Source organism: Canis lupus, chromosome 25 (assembly GCF_048164855.1).
Source record: "Canis lupus baileyi chromosome 25, mCanLup2.hap1, whole genome shotgun sequence".
Taxonomy (NCBI): Eukaryota; Metazoa; Chordata; class Mammalia; order Carnivora; family Canidae; genus Canis; species Canis lupus.
The window spans coordinates 19,336,271-19,355,609 of record NC_132862.1 but is presented as its reverse complement, the minus strand read 5'-3'; the positions used below and the strand labels follow the sequence as shown (position 1 = coordinate 19,355,609).

The 19,339-nt window shown below is 36.4% G+C and overlaps 1 long non-coding RNA gene across 5 annotated transcripts in view; it reads left to right on the top strand.

The window, feature by feature from the left end:
- The window catches only part of LOC140617310 (uncharacterized), a 99,019-nt gene that overhangs the window by 10,208 nt on the left and 69,472 nt on the right, over nucleotides 1-19,339 (top strand). For 4 of the 5 annotated variants that reach the window (XR_012017546.1, XR_012017549.1, XR_012017550.1 and 1 more), the window contains exon 4: nucleotides 11,027-11,260. The exons of the other annotated variant lie outside the window; for it this stretch is intronic. This is a non-coding gene — a long non-coding RNA (uncharacterized lncRNA). The remainder of the gene's footprint in view (nucleotides 1-11,026; nucleotides 11,261-19,339) is intronic. 5 annotated transcript variants of the gene reach the window in all.

Genomic DNA, 19,339 nt, shown 5'->3' with positions numbered 1-19,339 from the left:
TTTAAGGGCTCCTAAGAATTCACTGAGAGGCTCCTGGGTGACTCAGTGGTTGAATGTCTGCCTTTGGCTCAGGTTGTGATCCTGGGGTCCTGGGATCGAGTCCTGCATCAGGCTCCCTGCAGGGAGCCTGCTTCTCCCACTGCCTATGTCTGCCTCTCTCTCTGTGTCTCTCATGAGTAAACAAATAAAATCTAAAAAAAAAAAAAAAAAAAAAAAGAATTCACTGAGCTGGAAGAAGTTACTACTGTAATATTCTATAGTCTTTCCTCAAACCATATGATCAATAAACAATATGGTAATTGAGGTAGATTTTAGATTGTGACCTATGAATTCTGAGAAAATATGAGCATTTTTAGCATTCTAGTCATTGAACATTTCCTAACATTTCTGGAAAGACATTAGAACATATTCTTGCTTGAGAACCTTAAAGATTATATGTTATAGGGATATGGACTCCTAAATTCTACTAAGTTATATCCTTGCATCTCTTTTGCCACAATAAAAGAAAAAGGAGGGGGGGAGTATGACATACATTCAGAGAGAACTAGAGTATACAGACAAGGTAGAGAAAGAAAGAACAGCTGTGTGCCTGCATTTGGATATCCAGTTTCTTTTTTTTTTTTTTTTTTTTTACTTATGATAGTCACACAGAGAGAGAGAGGCAGAGACACAGGCAGAGAGAGAAACAGGCTCCATGCACCGGGAGCCCGACGTGGGACTCGATCCCGGGTCTCCAGGATCGCGCCCTGGGCCAAAGGCAGGCGCTAAACCGCTGCGCCACCCAGGGATCCCCGGATATCCAGTTTCTTATTTTGATTCTTAAGGAGCAGATCTGTTTCCTGCCCTTGAACTCTATATGTACCCAAATATCTTTCCAATATATTTTACCATAGCAACACCTGTGCTATAGTGATCAACTAACTCAATTTTCCAGCAACTGTCCCAATTTTGGCCCAAATGCCATGAATTTTGGGAAATCCTTAAATTCCAGACAAATTGGGATTGCCAGTCAACCTAATCTGTGAGTAACTGCCTCTTAAAATAATGTGATGTGGGGATCCCTGGGTGGCGCAGCGGTTTAGCACCTGCCTTTGGCCCAGGGCGCGATCCTGGAGACCTGGGATCGAATCCCACGTCAGGCTCCCGGTGCATGGAGCCTGTTTCTCCCTCTGCCTATGTCTCTGCTTCTCTCTCTCTGTGTGTGACTATCATAAATAAATAAAAAAAATTAAAAAAAAATAATGTGATGTGGGTTTTGGAAACTACCAACCAGGAAAGCCTTAATTAAAACAAAATTTAATCCACATTCAACTGATGAACATCTATTACATTCAAAACCTCTGTTAATGCATCTTACTTTCTACTTAGTTCTAGTATTTACTACTTAGAACATGATGTAGCTGTGGGCAGGAACATTCCGATAAACAGAGATGAGTTAACTGTAAGTAAATAAAACATTTCAGATTGGGATGATCCATGTTGAGAGGAATTACCAGAGTATGTTGCAATTTTCAATGTCAGAATCCTAAATTATAACATTGTGTCACAGAGTTGTTTTAAGAGGGCAAAAGTTATCAAGAAATTCACTGTACTGAAATAATATTCTTCTTCCTTTTTACATATCTATACAAAGAAAATATTTTGCTCTTAATATAAATATATTATGCTATACATATAGCCCACATATTTATGTATTCATATCTATATATATTTAGCATATATATATATATATATATGCTAAATTAGGGAAGTGTGCTTTGTAAATAGCTTTTCCTCCCTCAAAAATCATGTGACCATCAATATTTGCAGCTAATATGATTTAATAACTGTATACCCTGCAAGAGGTCAATAAATGCAAGAGAAATCAAAGTCATAAAAAAGCCGAAGAGATGATTACTTAAGAAATGACAGCTGCATCAACCTGAGAAGCAGCAGACAGACCACCCAGAGAGGCTGCCTCTCAGTGGTGGCTCCCTGCTGGCTCCCCATACCCACACCCAGTTTGAGAAAAGAAATGATGACAGCCTAGTTAAGAGGCACAACCCTCACCAATAAAAAGATTGTCAGCAGCTTTGCAGATGGGCTCAGGAAAGCCTCTTAGCCTATAAAACACTTATCTCACCCAAATAGCCCTATATTCCTGTATCTTTATTAGGGTTATCAGTTGAAGAGCAGTGGGAACCTGAAAAAATATGGTCTACTGGGGAGATCTTGTCTCCATATCGTTCTTTCCTGCAGCTCTTTCATTTGATCTTCTTTGCAAATTGTGATGGAGGCAATGAAGTCACAATCATTCTATTTTGTTGATCAGAAATCAAGAGATTTTTATTGTCTTGCTTGACTGGTTAATACCATACTTCTATCACTTAAGCTAATATTTATTGAGTAACTATATGTCAGACATTGGGTTAGACACTTGAAATGGATTATTTCACTTACTTTCACAAAATTGCTTTGGGGTAGATAATATTATTGTTCCTAATTTACAGAATAGAGACCTTGGGGCTCAGACGGTCATAGCAATCTATGCAAGAAAGCACCAGAATTTAAGCCTGGGGCCTAGAATGTAATCCTAGAATGTAATCTCCACCTAATCTTGACCCTGTAGTACAAGTCAATATTTTTTAATGTCTATTACTTGAATTATTTTGCACTTTTTTTGGAAATTTTTGGCACTAGATCATTATCCTATGAGCTCATACTAATTATTTCCACATTCATCCAACAGACATTTATTGAACACTTAATATGTGCCAGGCACTGTTATAAGTTTTGAGAAAATATTAGTTTTTTTAAAAGGCCACATATTCTATAGTAAGATGGTTATATTCTTTGCTTTTCTTTAATTTTTCTTAATTCTCCTTAATTAGTTATATAAGGATGCTGTTTGTATTCCTACACGTTGTCTAACATATGTGAGTAGTAGGACGATAGTATAAGTCATGGGGCTTAAATGGTTTTGACAAGAGGTTTGGAGTTTGAGAGACTGCCAATAAATATACAAAATGATGGGTGTTTGGGAGAACACTTATCTCCCACTCCTCATAGTGCTCTGTAGAAGATGCCACTGCTTCAGTAACTCTAGTGACCTCTCTTTGCCTGCTCACTCTTCCTTGCCTGATTTTCTGAGTTTAAGAGAAGAAACTGAGAGTGCTTGGTTCAATCTCTTCTATATTTGGTTTGGGATCTTATGCCTCCTGAGAGGGTGCCTTTAAGTCTGCTTTCTTTCAAAATTAGCTCGGCTAGTGGAGCAGATTCTGCTCCTGTGTGTGGAGGTCTGCTAGTGTCCTGTGCTCCCTGTGATGGGTGACATGTCACAGCTCATTAGGTTTAAAGTTGATGTTCATTCTCTAAAGAGTTCTTCTGGTTAAAAAGCAGTCATTTCTGTCTCTCATTCCTGCTTCTTTCTCTTAATTTCATCTGAACTTGGGATCATGTACCTTTTCTGGATCTATAAAGGCTATATCAGAATTGTCTGTCAATTTGCTAGTGTGCTCAGATCCCACACCAGAGAGACTACCCTATTAATCTCCAGTACATACTCATATGTATCTCAAGTCCTTAAAACATGTCCAATAAATGCTTGTTGGAAAACAAATGGGCTTCAGTATTTCTCACTTGTAATATAAACAAGTTGAATTAATTTCTCAAGTTCCAGCTAGAACAGATACATAGAACCCCCCCAAAAATACAGGAAAGGCTACCACTTCCAGTCTAGACAGAGTAACAAGGACTAAATTAACTGACTTACCTAATTTTTTTTTAAATGTTGAATCGGACTTCATCAAAATTAAGAATGACTGTTCTTTGAAAGACACTGAATAGATAAATAGTTTCTATTTTGATTGCTTTCTTTAAATTAAGATTATAAAGACCAACCATAGATTGGAAGAGAATGTGTACAAAGTACATATCTGATAAAGATTTGTATTCAGAATATATAAAGAACTTTCAACATTGACAATAAGAAAATGAACAATTCAGTAAAAATATGGGCAAAAATATGAGTGGAGGCTTCACCAAAGAAAATACACAATGATAAGAAGCACTCAACATGAGTTGATACTCAACATCAACTTGGGAAGTTGAGAAGTTGAGATCAATGAGAAGATACTCAACATCATTGGTTGACTCCTGGCTTTCCTGAATCTCCAGCTTGAGAGTGATATGCCTGGGATTCCTTTTGTTTCACTGGCCTGAATATCTACCTTTTCCCGTATCTCGCTCTCAGTGAATTATCCATTAGAATGACTAAAAATAGGGAAAAATGCATTTAAAGTATTTATATTTATCTTAATCATATTTGAGAGTTTTCATGTCTTTCTGTGGGTCAAAGTATGGTATCCTATTTCTTCTGCCTGAAGGATTATCTAAAGGTAACATTTCTATGGTACAGGTTGCCTTGTAATGGATGCTCTCAACTTCTGTTATCTAAAAAAATACTGTGTCTTTATTTCTGGAAGATATTAACTGTGTATAGAGTTCTAGGTTGATAGTGTTTGTTTTTGTTTTTTTTTTCTGTCAGTATTTTAAAGATGTTGCTCACTGTCTTCTTGCTTACATCACCTCTGATGAGAAATCTTCTGTCATCCTTATTTTGGTTTTTCAGTACATAATGTATCTTTTCTCCCTGGCTGTTTTTAAGATTTTTATCATTGAGTTATAGCAACTCGCTCATAGTGTACGTTAGTATTAGTTTTCTGTATGCTTCTTGTACTTGGCTCTTGCTGAGCTTTTTAAATCTGTGGGATTATTGTATTTCCCATCAAATTTAGAAAAAAATCAGCCATTATTTTTTCAAATATTCCCACCCCACCCTTGCCATGGGGATTCCAATTGCATGTATTTTAGGTTAGTTGAAGTTATCTCACTGCTCACTGATACTCTGTTTCATTTTTTAAATTATTTTTTCTGTATCTTTGGGGTAAATACCCAGTAGTGCAATTGCTGGGACATAGGGTAGCTCTATTTTTAACTCTTTGAGGAACCTCCACACAGTTTTCCAGAGTGGCTGTACCAGTTCACATTCCCACCAACAGTGCAAGAGGGTTCCCTTTTCTCCACATGCTCTCCAACATTTGTTATTTCTTGCCTTATTAATTTTCATCATCATCACTGGTGTGAGGTGGTATCTTGTTGTGGTTTTGATTTGTATTTCCCTGATGGTAAGTGATATGGAGCATTTTCTCATGTGCTTGTTGGCCATGTGTATGTCTTCTTTGGTGAACTGTGAAAGGATCCTCAGTGTCCATCGACAAATGAATGGATAAAGATGTGGTCTATATATACAATGAAATATTACTCAGCCATCAGAAAGGATGAATACCCATCATTTGCTCCAACGTGGATAGAACTGGAGGGTATTATGCTGAATGAAGTAAGTCAATCAGAGAAGGACAATCATCATATGGTTTCATTCATAAGAGGAGTATAATAAATAGTGACAGGGATTATAGGGGAAAGGAGGGAAAATTAGTAGGAAAAAATGGACAGGGTGACAAAACATGAGAGGCTCCTAACTCTGGGAAACGAACAAGGAGTAGTGGAAGGGGAGGCAGGTGGGGGAATGGGGTGACTGGGTGATGGGCACTGAGGAGGGCACTTGACAGAATGAGCACTGGGTGTCATACTATATGTTGGCAAATAGAACTTCAATAAAAAATACATTAAAAAGAAAAAAATATTTTTTCTGTTTCTTCCAGTAGTTTCAATTTCTATTGCTATGTCTTCAAGGTAAGTTGATTTTTTTTGCAACATCTAATCTGCCATTTATCCTATCCAGTATATTTTTTATTTCAGACATTATAGTTTTCAGCTGTGGAAATTTGAGGGCCTTTTTTTTTTTTTATCCATGTCTCTACTTTTTGAACATATGGAATTCAGTTAAAATCATTTTAATGTTCTTTCCTATTAATTATACATCAGTAGTAACTGTAATAGGTTTATTTTTCTCCTTTTTGGGGTTGAGGGTCATGTTTCCCTGCTTTGGATGCCTGGTAGATTGTTGTTGTTGTTGTCTTTTAACTGTATACTATTTTAAATAAAATTTTCAGTTTAGGATAGTTGTAGATTTACAGAAAAAATATGAGGAAACTACAGAGTTCTTATATACCTCATGCCAAATTTACCCCACTATTAATATCTTACATAAGTTTGGCACATTTGTGATAATAAATGACCAATATTGATACATTGTTATTAACTAAGTCCATCTTTATTCATATTTCCTTATTTTTAAAAATAAGGAAATTTCCTTATTTATTTGAGAGACAGAGAGAGAGAGAGCAAGCTGGGAGAGGGGCAGAGGAAAAGAATCTCAAGCAGACTTTCCACTGAGTGGAGCCCAATGTGGGGCTCGATCTTACCACCCTGAGATCAGGTTCTGAGCCGAAATCAAGAGTGAGACCTTTAACCAACTGAGCCATTCAGTCACCTCCATATTTCCTTATTTTTTTACCCAATGCCTTTTTCTGTCCCAGGATTCCATTGAGATGGCATGTTCCATTAGGCAGTCATGTGTTCTTAGGTTCCTTTGGCTGTGATAATTTCTGACTTACCCTATTTCCAATGACCTTGACAGTGTTGAGGAGTGTAAGGTATTTTGTAGAATGGCCTTCAATTATTTGTCTGATATATATATATATACATATATATATATATGTATATATATATATCATAATTAGGTTGGGGCTGTGTCTCTTTGAGGGGAGAACTGCCATTCTAATCACATCATATCAAGGACACATATTATCAACATGACTTAGCACTGTTGATGTTAAACTTGATCACCCAGCAGAGGTAGCATTTGCCAGATCTCTCCACTGTAAAGTTATCTTTCTCCCTCCTTTCCATAATGTACTCTTTTGAAGGAAGTTATTATGCATAGCCCATGTTTAAGTAAGAGGAAAGCTGTGCTTTCCCACTCCTTGAGGGTGGAGTATCTACATAAATTGTTTGGAATTCTTCTGCACGGGAATAATTTTTGATTGGATGCCAGACATGTTGAATTTTACCTTTGTTCTTGAGCTTTGTTGTGGGATGCAGTTATGTTACTTGGAAACCATTTGATCCTTTTGGTTTTGCTTTTAAGAATTGTTAGGTGGGACCAAATGCTGCTTAGTCTACGTCAAATTATTCTCCACTCTTGAGGCAAGACCCTTCCGAGTACTCTAACTAATGCTGTATGAACTATGAGATTTTCCTGTCTGGCTTGTGGAATAAACAATATTTCTGCCTGAGTGCCGGATATTATTCCCTTTAATCCTTTTTGGGTGATTCTTTCCCTGGCTTCGAATTTTTTTCTTACATAAATATGGTGATCAGTACACTGCAGAACAGGCAAGCAGGACCCTCTACAGACCTTTTGAATTCTTCCTCAATGTAGCACTTGGCTTCCCAATACTCCAGCTTGCTAACTCTAATCATTTTAGTTCCTTCAGACTCTCAGCTCTGTGTCTTCAACTAAGAACTAAGACTCTGCTAGTGGTCTCTTTGTCTCCTCTGAGATATATAAATGCATTAAAGGCACTAAGCTCAGGAAAAAGTAGTATTGATTAATTTTCCAGTTCTTTGGGACCATTCTCTTTCATTACCTGATGCCCACACAATGTTTGAAAATATTGTTTCGTATATTTGGAGGTATTATTTTTTCAGGCAGGATAATAAACCTGGTCTCTGTTAGTCCATTTTGGTCAAAAGTGGAAGTCTCCTCTGTCACTTTTGTCCTCTAACTTCCAGTTATACGGAACCACCTGCGATTTCCATAATATGCTGTGTAAATATCACTTGCCTCTGGCCTCTGCAGATTTTGGCTATCCCATTTCTTTCATATTTCTCCTTCATTTTTTACTTGACACATTCTTTGTCAGCTTTTACATCCTATTATTGAAATCTCTTCATTCATTTAATTTATTGTTTGAAGGCTTACCAGATATTATCATCTTATTTGATTCTCACAATGTTCAGTTTGACTTCTTAAAATTTGTCCAGTGAATAAGTAACAGAAGAGGAGTCTGAATTCTGATTATATCACTCCATGCATGTTCCTTTCATGATGCATTATTATTTTCCTTCATAATTTTTGAGCATATACAATGTTTCTAGCCTTGAATTAAAGTGCCTTGGAAGTGGTCCTAGTTCTAGAAAACACAATCTTTATCCTAAGTATCTTAAAATGCAGTTAAAAAGAACATAAACACACTTCAAATATGTAATAGGACAAGGAAGCATAGGACCAAGTAAATGAGGTGGCACAGAGGATCTTTGTATTGTTTCCTAAGAGATCATAATAAGATAGAATAGTTGACCAGCTCTTCATGGATGACATGTGAGAAGAGCAACATTTTGATGAATATTGAGGATTTAACTGGATCAGATATTCCTAATTAGTTTGCTGAGGTTCAGGGGTGTTCCACAAAAGGATTAGAGGTGTATCAAGATATAAGTCCCCTCGTGCTCAGGATGCCTAATAAGGACCACAAATCACTCATTTTATCTATTAGTATCCAATAGATATATCATCTTTTAGGAAGTGAAAGGATTAGGATAAAGGGAAAATCAGATACAGGAAAAGCAAATGAGGATAATAAGCAGAATAGAGAGGGGAAGCTTGTGATGAACAACCTGAGAAAGCTCAGACATGTGAAGTGTTGTGAGATTGTGGAGTGGCACTTGGATCAGTCACTATACAAATACAATGCCTATTTGTAATACTGTTTGGTCAAAAAAGAATAGGAAGGAAGGAAAGGAAGAAAAAAAGAAAATAAAAACAAAAACCTAAAAACTTAGGATACTATAGAGAGTGTCTTTCAAATAAAAATATTAGTCTTTAAATTCATTTCCAGTTCAGTGTTTTTATCTTGTCTCTACTTTTCTATAGTTTTATGACATTAGTTCTTTGAGGAAAGGGAGAATAGTATTTGGTTTTGATTTCATTATCTTAAACATATTTTACTGAAGTAGGACAATACTATGAAGTATTAATTAAAATATCTGAGAATATGTGTTTGAACAGAACAAGCTCTCCTCATTTCTTTTGCTAATTCTGCAGACTAGCTTAAGATCCTTAGGTTTTGGTAATGGGAAGAAGAGATGAACCAGAAGAAAGTATTAAGATCCTTATGCAGATCTTTCAGCCAGACTTTCATCCTCTTATGCCCTCCCCACATCCCAAAGTGACCTTCAGGGATAGAGGTGGGTAAGCTTCATCGTGGCCTGGGAGAGAAAAGGTGAAACAGCTGTGTGGTATGTCTAAGAGAGTCAGAAGGGCATCTTCTCAGAGTCCCTGACACTCCCTCAAGGATGCATTATATATTTGACCATTGTAAATGGTCAGATGTGATGCTGAGACTGGAACACCTGGAGGGTCTCATTGTCAGGGTGGTCAGGATAAAGGAATACTCTCATTGGATGGGATATCAGACATTTCAGCAGATGCAAATATGGAGGAAGAACAATAACGAGGAGGCAATAATATACAATAATGTACAATAGATTCAATAGTAAGCATATCATCCAATGATAGATGCCTCTCTTTGCTCCACACAAATTCCATTGACACAACTTGGAATACCCCAGGAACTTGGGTGCCATTCTGGGGAGAAAGTCATGGGGAAATTTTTAATTTACCAACAATAAATCTTATCTTACTGGATTTACCTGATATTGATGAAGATTACATTTCCTGACACTGGGTACAATGAGAATTCAAAGTAGGTATCATATTGTTTTGCAAAAAAATAAAGGTTTTGCACATCTGAATACATGATACAAAATTTTGTGCACTCTACTCTATTCTAGGAAAGTCGATTAAGCTACCAGCTTGAAGAGATTAAGAAGAGGGCTCTCAGGGTCATAATTCTAACTTTTCCATCAGTTCCTTATGGTGTTTTGCCTCAATTTCTCTATTTGTAAAAGCAAATTTGGCATGTTTCCTTCTTATACACTAATGGTACCTAGGGTAAGGACACCATGTGGTTTCAATTTTTCAGTGCTGGTTCAGCTGTGTAAGTTTTACCATCAGCCTTAAAGATAGGAGAGAATTTTAAATAAGACTTTTCCTGGACTTGGCATTCATTTTCCAAGTTTTTGCTTACTTGGTGCCTTATGATATGGTAATGTATTCCCATGACCTTGGGAATCATGTATATTCAAGGTAGAGGCTGATGTGGAAAAAAAAGACTTTGATTTTATTTTTTAGAAAATAACTTGATGCACTGCCTCACCTTTGTATATGAATACTCTCAACGTGCTGAGTCTTCAGGGTTGAAAGATACTAAATAGGTTTGCTTGGGCACCTGTTATTGAAAGCTATAAATGTCCAACATGCATCAGATGCTTCAGTTGACTTGGTTAGGATCGGCCCCTCACTTGATGGGAAAAGATTTCCTTGTACAGAACGTTCCCTGCCTCCATTCAAGGAGGGAGGCCAGCCAGAGGAGCTGGCTGTTTATTTTTGAGCCCATGTAAAAGGAGCTCATGAGTAGACACCTCCTGCTGTAGACCAAGCCTGGCAAAGAGGTCATCTTTGTTGCAAGTGGCTGAGGAATTACCTCCCCTGCTGATGATTGGGGATATTTTTAGCTACAAACTGAAACTTTTCATTCTTGAAATTGTTTTCATTTCCACCCAAAGAGGCAAACTGCATGAGTTGGGGGAAAAAAAACAAAATAAGAGGCAAAAGCACTAATAGGAGCCGTGTGTCGGTGTAAAAAGAAACCCGATGAAATTGCTTCCCCTGGTGCTGACAACTTGGTCCTGGCACCAGGGTGGTTCTAATAGCTCTAGGCTAAAAGAATCATTTCCATAGTGCAGCCATAATGATAATGTAAATTTCACTTAAGTATACATGATTACAGAAAATTGCACAGAATTGCAACAGACTTTGTGCTGTACTGTTTATGGAGCAATATAGATTTACCTTTTTTTTTTTTTTTTTTCTAAATTCAACTGAAGGCAAACTTTTGGATTCCAGAAGAGGATAAAAGTCTACAGCATTGTGTTAATGTGTTTTAACATTCTAATGCAGGTTTGCCACACATCTGCTGAGTGCTAACAGTGAAGTGAGAGGTGGGAGAGATTCTTGCACATTTACCAACTTGCAGAGCCCCACTTTGAACAAAGTGTTTTCTAAAGTCTCCAGGAGTGCTCAGTCTATACGTGTTCAGAGCAGAAGGAAACGTTTCAAGGTCCTTGCAGTTGAAAGGGTGCATGAAGATACCCTGTCCCGCATCTGCTTGACCAGGAACTCCTCGAACACCAGGTGCACATCCCTTGAGGCACTTCTTTGTCCCATCACATATTACTATGGTTTGTGTACATGCTGAGTATCAGTCCCCTCTCCTGAGTTTCTAAAAAGCAGGCGCTGTACTTTCCTCACTGAGCTTGAGCTGGATACCTTATAACTAGTAGGTCTTCAATAACTATTTGTTGAATTAAGTCAAACTGGGGTAGGGTAATTCCTTATATTAAAAATACAGAAATACTTTGGCATAAAATAATTAAATATGTATTAAAATTTTATTTGATTTTTCACAATGGCCAGACCATCTGTCTGGAGGGACAGAAAGGAGGTGTCAGGGAATATGGTGTACTCTTGGAGTGTTTGGGCAGGGCTGGCAGAGAACTAACACCCAAAACGAAAGGGAAAGAAGCTAACTAAAGAGACTACTATCTGTTCACTCATTTACTCCTCCCAGCAGCTCTCTGAAGTAGATAAATTAATTTTCATTTTACTGATGAGAACATTGAATTTCAGAGAGGTGAAATACACATCCCAGCCTCATGCCCTTAAGATTTGACTCCATCTCTGTCTAAATCCCAGTCCCAAGCTTTTTCTACCACTATCCCTCGAAGAAGAATGTCTTGCCTATGCCCAATACCAGAAACAAGCTTCCATTTCCATTCCTATTTACTTTTCTTAAAATAACCAAACCATTTTCAGAAAGAGGAGCTGATACTCAAAGTAATATTTCTGCCAAGAATCCAAGAAGAATCCTATTGATTACTTTCTATCTATTGATGATTGACTCATATTATGGGTAACTCCAGGAGTCATGGTGGTCTGTGCTTATAGCTGGTTGACTCTTGCATTTCCTTGTGAGTTCTCTGGGATACGACTGCTGCTTCTGGTTCATGGTGAATAATAACATATCTTGGTGATAGTAGTAGCAGATAAGAGTGCTAAAGCTAGGCAGAAGTTTCTGTGTGGGTGTGATGGGATTGAACACTCAGGGAGGAATAGAAAATGTTTATCATGTAGATTATGCACAGGTTCTGCATGGAAAAAGAGGACTCCTTGGCTATGAGTTGTCTTTTGGAAAAAAAAAAAAAAGGAAAAATGAAAAGAGAATGCCTCTTCATGCTACACACATCCCATTGTTCACCAGTACATCCAGTAGCTAGCATGTTCGTTTCATTTTCCAGGTACAAAAGCAAAAGGCCCTGTGTAATTATTCCGTAATTAGCTGGAAATTACGATCTCATAAGTAAATATCTATAAATATTTCTAGACCTTCCAGCTTGCTTGGTAATTAGACTTGGAGTTCTTAAGAGAATCTGGAATCTTTGAAAATGCTTTCCAACAGTATTTGTTATTGGTGCCATATGAAACAGAGTGTGCCTGAAATGCACTATGACTTTTGCAGTATTTTGGCTTTTAGGCAGAATTCTCCAGGTATGTACAAGTATTGCCAACAACCAAGTCTGTAAGTTGTTTTAGCTAGAATAACTAATACCACATATTGACTTAAAATAAGCGCAGATTTGAGGCATGAAAATGGAATCCCTATATTTTCTCTTCGCAATCACAGTGGACACTTCATTACCTCCTATGTGGTTAGAGAACCAGTAGAGGTAACCAAGTGTAGGTGCAAGGGAAGGGGGTTGTGTCTGTCAGTGGCATGGAACCCTGTGTTCCTTGATGAACTCCTCCCAAGGCTTCCCATCCCATCATACTGAGGTTTTCAACTGTGAAACAATCATTTGGAAAAACTTGAATACAATAGTAAAATGAATTTATATTCAAATACTACCCCGAAAAATTTTCAAGTGTGAAGGCAATCTCTTATGCATCTTTGTGCATATTCTTTGCTAACCATTACACAGTTCTTGCAATCCTGTGGTTTCTGCCTTTACTGGCTCTTTTCATGTTGCTCAGATGAGACTAGTTGCTCAATAAATAGTTTTGGAATGAACAAGGGAAGAAATGAGAAAGTGTGAAGGAATACCAGTGTTTATAGTAAGGAGACTGAAAGTCAATGGCATAAGCTTTTCTAATTTGCAAATGAGGATTAAAGGCTAAAAGCTTACTTGCAAAATTACTAAGATGACAAAAAAGAAGGGACGTCGTCTCTAAACCCATGTTGTGACAGTAAAGAATTAAGGAGGATTTCTTGAACTTTTATGGAATACCTGATTACTTTTATTTAGAGAAAGATTTCTTGTATTAGATGTTTTGAAACATTTATTAGAGGTCTCATGTTAAAAATTTTGTGCTAATTAGAATTTAACATGTAGCAATTTCATTCTTTTCAACTTTTAAAGTTTATTTTTGGCCAATAAATTCTAGGGAAGTAATTCTCAATTGGTTGGTTCTCCTAGAGATCAAAACTGCCCCCTCATTTCTCCATAGCATCAGTTCTCAAACTTTTTGGCTTCAGGACCCTTTTATACTCTTTAAAATTAGTGAGGACCACACAGTGCTTTAGTTTTACACAGGGTGTATCACTTTTTAATATCTTGGAAACTAAAACCAAGAGAGTTTAAAATATTTATTTATTGTATATTATATACATGTACCAGACAAAATAAGTTGAATCAAGCTTCTAAAACTATATTAAACTCCATTACAACCTTTAAACACTGTCATCTTAGAAAATATTTCCTTCTCTTTATTCTTGTAATACCATTGACTATTTAAATAACAATTAGAAACCCATTACATACTAGTATAAATAATATTTTTAATGAAAAGTAATTTTTTAAAACAAAAGCATTAGAAGATTGACATTATTTTTATAGTATGGCACATTTGGTTAATTTTTGGTTTAATAGGGCAGCCCGGGGGCTCAGTGGTTTAGCGCCACCTTCATCCCAGGGTGTGATCCTAGAGATCCCGGATCGAGTCCCACGTCAGGCTCCTTGCATGGAGCCTGCTTCTCCCTCTGCCTGTGTCTCTGCCTCTCTCTCTCTCTCTCTCTCTGTGTTTCTCATAAATAAATAAATAAATAAATAAATAAATAATCTTAAAAAATTTTTGGTTTAATAGAGGATAACTGGATTCTTGTATTTGCTTCTATATTCAATCTGTTGTAATAGATTGTTCCATTGAGTTATGTGAAGTTAGAAAAGTTGAGAGCATTTTACAAAATTTCCAGATAATTATGGTTATTCATTGATATTATACTCAAACTTGACAAGTGATAGCTTCTTTTTTTTTTTTTTAAGTGATAGTTTCTTAAAGGTTAGTGCTATGTAGCATCTGGAACCATTATCAATGTAAACATCCTCCATTATATTAAAATCAACTGACCGACCTTGTGCACTTTTATACATTCATGATCTTGTATCACTTACTGGTCATTTACAAAAACTTAGTTTATTGAGTTATGCAGATTTTCCAAATATTGACCCATTTTATTACATGATGTTAAAAAATCACACTTGTTAATAACTTCACCTGTTTCATCTGAGAAGTTTCAAGTATAGGAAAGCTGTAAAGCCACCAGAGGTGGGAAAGAGTTTGTTGGCAATAAAACTATCCGTCATTTTCTTTGTTGTGACAGCTTTACTTCTTTGTTGTTTTTTTCCATTTTCGGAGACAGTGTCAACCAAATGCCTAAATCTGAATAGTTATAGTTTGTCTATAGATTGGGCTTTTAAGTAAATGCAGTGTTCTGTAAAGAAGAGCTGATGATTCAGTTCATAATTTAAAAATCACAGAAGAGCTTATATTTGAAACAACCTCCATACTTTGATATGAAGCAGACATGCCTTTATGAATACTTCCCATTTCAACAAATGTTGCAAAGTCTAAGCAATTGATTTAATTAAGTTTGAAATGTTTACTGCTGCATTGATGACAGTCTTAAGTGAAACTGGCTATTTTTTTGTCACCAGTGCCTGAAAGTGAACAACACAACTACTTATACACTTTGATGTCATTGCTTTAATTTGTGGTAAAACACAAGCAGTTTATCCATCATTGAATTTGCAACATTAGTGTGAATGTCAATCTAGTAAAAAAGCATATCACAGGGAGGCCTGGGTGGCTCAGCGGTTGAGTGTCTGCCTTCCGCTCAGAGTGTGACCCTGGAGTACCGGGATCAAGTCCTATAGTGGGCTCCCTGCGTGGAGCCTGCTTCTCCCTCTGCCTGTGTCTCTGCCTCTCTCTCTGTGTCTCTCATGAATAAATAAATAAAATCTTTTTTAAAAAACCATATCATGGCTTAATATCATTATATTAGTTTTTAACCTTTAGACCCATGAAAGGATCTTGGAACTCAGAGGACTCAGACTACACTTTGAGAATAGCTGTTCTAAATAATTAAATATTAAAATGGGACTAAGATTTGTTCACAAAATATGTTTTCATTCTATAGAGACAGACAGCAGTCAGTCAAAGAGAAATAGGGGATTTGGTCTGGTTTTTTTTTTCAAGGAATTGCTGCTCGACAGGCAGCTCTGTTGAGCTATACTTTAAAGCCACATTACCTTAAAAGCATCAAAACTCTCTTTAAAAATATTTCTTGATTTAATGGATTTCTACAAGTGAAAAACAATGAGAGGAAAACAAATACTTAGTTGATGTGGTTTTAGAGATGTTCATGGTTGTGATGCTAAGACAGACAACCTAAACACAGGAAACATAGTGTGAAAAGTGTTGAAAGAGAAGCCCATGCAAGAATCATGGGCTCTCAGGAGAAAAATCATCAGTGGGATCTGGATGGACGGAACTTTGGAAAATGATTCTTCCCAATGGTGAAAAGGGCTGGCTCAGCAAATCAACCATTTGCTATATCCCTATCCCAGAATATCTTAAGTTCTCTCTCCTGACTACATCAATTGCCCTCATCCCCACCTCATGTTTTAGCTGTCATTCACTCTTTGTCTCAGCCGTGAAAAGAACAGCGTATTTTTTTTCTTTCTCAGTAGTAACCTGATCTTAGGCACATACACGCACCAGACAAAATAAGTGGAATTGAGCTTCCAAAACTATATTAAACTCCATTACAACCTTTCAACACAGTCATCTTAGAAAATATTTCCTTCTCTGTATTCTTCTAATACTGCTGAATAGCTGTGGGGCAGTGGGACACGGTGATTAACATCAATAACAAAAGAAAGGTCATCATTTGATTCTTTCCATTACAGTGTTTTAAAAATTAAGATATATTGATTTCACATGGCAGAAGATTATCCAAATATTGAAAGACGATTCATTACCAGTTGTGGTGATTTATTAAGTTTTATATAATTCTATGGCTTCTGTCTTTATTAATTTCTTATATTTTGCCACCTTCTTGGTAAAGGCAAGTAACTGTTTAGAGACAACTATGGATCAATTATGATAACAAATACATTTATAAAAACGTGTATATAATAAATACATATGCAAAAGTGTATATGTATGTGTATATTAATATATATATGAATGAGAGTGTGAAGCATAAAAGTTGATACTTTGTGGATAAGTACTTAGATTTGGTTTATTCTAAGTAGAAAGATATCAGTGTCATGAAGTCATCAACATAACTGGGTGATGTTGTTTCCAGGATCCCCCCTCAAAAGCTAATTGTTTAAAGTAATTCAAACGTTCTTTACTTCAAAGGGATTGTCTCTGAAGTTTTGAGATATATATGGGTGGGGAGAGTCCCTTGGTTATTTCTTTCCACTTCCCATTCTGAATAGAGAGACATCTAAGATTCTGTTATACCAGCCAGCACTTTGTATCTTGAGTCAAAAAATATTTTATAACACAGGCAGATAGTGGACAGATGAAATGTTTACTTCAATAATATGAGCTAATCTTTTTTCTCCTCCTTTATACATTTATATTCCCCACCCGACTCCTTTTCTCAGGGGACTGGTCAAGATCATTCACAGAAAAACAAGACTTTGTTGAGTTTGGCTTATTCTGCTATTTAGAAGGTGCGACAATTTTATTCCTAAAATGAAAGAGACAGACTTTGTAAGCCAGAACACACAAGGGAAATCCACTTTCCTTGAAAAGTCTGGCATCTTTTTAACCTGGCACTTAAGGCAGTTCTACAAAAGGTCTACTTTCCATTTCCACACAGTGTCAGAGAACTTTAAAGCAAGTCTAAGGGCATAGCTGCATAGAATGCACTTGGGGTTATCAAGACATGAAGAGTACCCACCAAATTTGTCAATTGTTTAGATGTCTTTAGGAACTTCCTCTGCTTATCTGGTACTCCTCTGCATTCGATCTGGTACAAAGATACTATATATTCTGAGAGAAACTATTGGTCTTTACGAGACAATTGGCTGATTCCTCTTGACTACCAATACCAATAATTTTCCTCCCTAGAATATTATACCACTTCTTATTTTTCAATCTGGCACTGCTACAGGGTTTTCTCAAACTCGTTTTGGTAGATTATTATTAGGTATTCAAATAAGAGAGGGTAGATGCTATTAATTTACCTTAAATTTTTATAGTAATTTAAAGCTTGTTAAAATATTCTCAACATATTAAGTCATAAGAAATTTCTCAAGATATCATTAAGAATTTTATCTACAAGTACCCTGACAATGTTGGTGGTATTTGATAAAGCAACCTCTCTATATACCCAATCAAACATCTTTGAATCCGATCCTGGAAAAGAGATTTCAGACAGTTAGTATGTTGTACAAAATAGTGTATACAAAGCACCTTTATTCAAAGTCATAGAAGATAAGATATTAATATCAAAACATACCTTAAGTGTCTGTCACTTAAATGTTTTGGGACTATGATAAAAGGCAAAATATCAGAAATGTTGTACTGAGAGGCTATGAGAGTTTTTTGTATAACTGAGGCAATCATTCTTATCAGCATCCCTTTGCAGGTTTATCAAAATGCAGGTAAGGTTTAAATTTCAAATTGTTTCTTATTAAAACTTCGGTCTGTGTGGACATTTGATTGTGGTAGCATCTAAGTGACACCAATGCAACTAGTTGAAAAGTGAGCATTCAGTGCCAGGCAACTGGTTTGATGGACATTTCTTAAGTGAATTGAGCGACTTGGCTTGCTGTTTGGCCAACTTCTTTTTCATGTAGACACAGTCTAAGAGAAAAATAGTTCTACTTATTTCCTTTGGCACTTATCAGGCAAATAGGTTCCTGTAGTCAAGTTGTTCTCCAGTAATAGAACAGCTAATAAATCTAACCTGAAGACTCTTCTTGGGATACCAATTATTCCTGAGTGCTTGAATCTTGTTTTTATCCACTCACAGTTTATAGCAAACCTGGTTTTTCTCTCATTCATAAATCCCTACTGTTCTTGGCTGTATATTAATAGAATTTGGTGATCTCTAAAACTTTGGAGTCTTAAAAAATAAAATGCAATTTCAAGGAATTATACATTCACTGTCCTAATGATTTGATCAGTTGCTTTTTAACTCTCATTCACCCTAACTCTTGATGTCTAGGCAAGAATTCTGTCTTCCTGATCAGTTCGCTAACCAGTCAGATGCTTGCAGAAGCCAATTTTGGCTTTAAATAGGAGTCATAAAATAACCTTCCTATTTTCTGTATGTGATCAAAGAAAAATGATTGAATTCAGGCTGGACAAAGCTCATCTTAGGAGTTCTATTCTATAAAGTATTATATTTAAAAAAAAAAGAGGAGTTCTGAGAAGTAAAAATTGCACTTGTAAGGCCCTGTGCTTTCACTGTAGTCACTGTCCAGTAGAACTGGAGCATCACAATGATAATATCATGGAACATTCTGTTGACATAGTGATTTTAAACACCAGCAATTCCCTTTATCCTTACATTAGAAAAGAATTCCATATGTGAGCCTACCAGTTATTTCAATGGAAGGGCCAAGTGGTTTGGATAAAACAAGATCTCAGTTGAACCTTTGCCTTAAACTGAAATTGAACCTGAATCTTGTTTAAGGTTCAAAAAGTTGAGTTAACTTTTTCCCCTTTATTTTAATTTTTGTGCATCTCTGCACTTCCTGATTTTGGTTGGGAGTAGAAACCAAAATACCGCAAGAAAAGCTATTCTTGTTGCATTTCCAGCCTTTCAAAGCCAAAAAGCACTGGAAATCTCATGAAGAAAACAGTTCCCACCTAATTTCCAGCCCCAAAAGGTTCAGATAAGTTTGAATAAAC